This window comes from Suncus etruscus, chromosome 12, assembly GCF_024139225.1.
Source record: "Suncus etruscus isolate mSunEtr1 chromosome 12, mSunEtr1.pri.cur, whole genome shotgun sequence".
Taxonomy (NCBI): domain Eukaryota; kingdom Metazoa; phylum Chordata; class Mammalia; order Eulipotyphla; family Soricidae; genus Suncus; species Suncus etruscus.
In genome coordinates this window covers 48,802,498-48,805,397 of record NC_064859.1, presented here as the reverse complement: position 1 = coordinate 48,805,397, position 2,900 = coordinate 48,802,498, and the positions used below count along the sequence as shown (strand labels likewise).

General features: G+C 29.8%; 1 non-coding gene across 1 annotated transcript; it reads right to left on the bottom strand.

Moving 5' to 3' along the window:
* Positions 1–1,599: 1,599 nt before the first annotated feature.
* On the bottom strand, positions 1,600–1,702 carry LOC126025227 (U6 spliceosomal RNA). Its single transcript, XR_007501269.1, has one exon. It is a non-coding gene; the product is annotated as a U6 spliceosomal RNA (small nuclear RNA).
* Positions 1,703–2,900: the final 1,198 nt, after the last annotated feature.

Sequence of the window (2,900 nt, the reverse complement as noted above, 5' to 3'; positions counted from 1 at the left end):
CTGCATATAAGGTATTTGTATATACAGAGTTAATTTTACTTCTTCCTTTCTTAGTTAGATGTTTAAATATATTTTACTTGCCTTTGTGGTCAGGTTAAATTTTCCTTTTCTACACTGAGCAGTAATGGCAAAAGTGGGTGTCAATGCTTTCCTCTTTCTATTACAGAAATACATTCATTCAGCTTTACATCATTGAACATGATGTTACTTGTGAACTTTGCATCGATGACATTATTAATGTATATTATTCCAGGCATTAGTTTTAGAAAACTTTTCCCTAAGATATTTAGTTTCGTAAATATTTTGGTAGTTATATTTTTTCTATATAAAATTTATTGAGAATATTTATCACAAAAGAATGTTTAATTCTTGTCCTGCTAGTTCTTATTTGTATCATTTTTCTCTGCATATGTATTAGTCTTAATTATGCTAATGTAGACAATGTAACTAATTGGTATATGTATATGTACACACAGAGTTAAAGCCACATGGTGCATGCGATATTTTTAAATTATGCTCTTAAATTTTACTTGCTACCATTTTGTTGAGAATGTTTGCAACTATGCACATCTAGCATAATGATCTATAATTTAGTTTCTATCATTAATTAAATAATTAACTTGGATAGTGTTCTTATCTGATTGGTTTTAGAATAATGTTGGACATATAAATTTAATTTGGGAGTTTCCCATCTTAACTGTTGGAAGAAAAAAATGTTTGTTATTAAATCAGTCTTTAATTGTGTCATTTCCTCCTCAAAATTATGCTATGATTGTGGGGGTGTTTATGGTTAGTAATTTAATGTCTGAGCTAGAAATTAATCAAATTTTTGTTTCCATATAGTTAATTCTTAGTAACCTGTGTTTTCTTTAAAATTTACTTTGTGTTTTGATGTTATCTCAGTGCACAGATCCTCAGAGTAGTTTCTTAAGGTTCTTTGCATTTCTTATAATTTGTCAATTCTTTCATTTATCAAATTTTTAACTTGAATTATTTTTCCTTACACTTGCTTAAAGAGCACCAGCTGTACCATTTAAAAATAAGCTCAAAAATTAAAAGTAAATAAATATTAACTAATAAGATTTGTAATTATTTTTTGTAAAACTTTATTAAAGCACAATGATTTGCAAAGATTTTATAGCTGAGTTTTAGATATAGAGTGTTCCAGCATAGATCCCACCACAAGAGTCAACCTTTCTTCCATAAATGTTAACAGTGTTTCCCTCCTTTACTCCTACTCCCCAGCCTGATATCTTGACAAGTACTTTTTTAACCTCAGTTGTTAAGGTTTAGGTCTCACTATTTCAGTTCTATTGGCTCCGTTCTATGGATATTTAACTCCTTAAACAACACTGATGTACCAATTATCTTTCTACTTTATGTTTCACTTATTTTCTCTGCTCTGGTCTTTGTTGTTTCATGTCTTTACTCAATTGGAGTGTACTTCATTGATTTCTGCTCATTAAATCAGAGTAATCTACCCATCTTGAACTATTAGCTTTGTATAGAAAATAAACTTCACCAATCAGACTAGCGCTAACAGTTAGATGTCTCTAAAAATCTTCCTCCTTGGTTCTCTCCACTGCCAACTAGCCAAGCAAAATAGAATAGCATTTTTGAATGTCATCCTTGCGCAGGGGCCATGCTAATCTTCTCTGTATCGTTCCAATTTTAGTACGTGTGCTGCTAAACTGAGTAGGACAGAATAGCATTTTTGAAGTTCTATTCAATGGTCTGAAGACATAGGAACTCTTCATAAACCCTTCCTAGGTATCCTAGAGGTTATTAATGGTCTCCAACTTCTGTGCTCATTTCAGGCTAATTTCAATTATAGTCTTTGGGCAGTGGCTGGAAAATCTATGTGATACAAATTTTCTGACCTCTCCCTCTCTATGGAGCACTGGAAGGTATGTATCTTTTGCTGAATTATTCAATATTAAGTCATAGTAACAGACACTAGGAATGTACATATTTTCATGTAAAATTAATCAATTTTCCCTATAAGATTTATAAGATTCCTTATAAGATTTATAAGATACTTGAACTATTCTTTATTTTTGTATAAATTATTTTATTTAAAGCACACGTATCACATAATTTACAGCTGTCATAATAAATTTGTTTTCTGGTAGATGGGAATTAATTTATTAAAAATAAAAAAAGAAAAGAAAGAAATTAAAAGAAAAATGGACAAAAAGAGTAAAGCAGAGCTGGAGCAGTAGTACAGCACTTGTCTTGCATGTGGCCAACCCAGTTTTATTTTAAGTATCCTATATGGTCCCCTGAGGACAACCAGGAATAATTCAAACACAATGTTCCAATCCCAATACACAGTGCAATACTTCTCTATATTGAGTCCCCAGGTTCCCTCTCACTACCCCACTGCTCACTTGACAGGTATATAACAACTGTATTTTTATATTGCTTTCCACCAGAAAAATTAAAGGAAGAAAAATAAAATTATAAAAATAAATCAGTAAAATTTGATTTATGATGATTGCTGTATGGTTTATAATTTATGGTAAAATACATTCAAATACATTAATGAATATAATATAATGTCCCATTTACATAACTAAGTTTTAAACTCCCGACATCTAAAATATATTGCATTAAATTTTATTGTGTACTCGGATTTTATTGTGATAATATAATGTCTCCATATGTCATAAATAAAAAGTGTTTAGTGCTAATATAATTAGAACTAACACGAACAGCAAAAAATTTAGTAAAAATAAATAAAATTACAAAAACGTTTGTAGGGGAAATTTAAATTGTGATTTACCCTAAGATAGGTGATATAGTTTTTTTTATTAGAAGATTTTATATTGTAGGTACTACTTAAGTCTATTCATTACTGAGTAAAATATTGCAATAATTGAATGTAAAAAACTGATTAG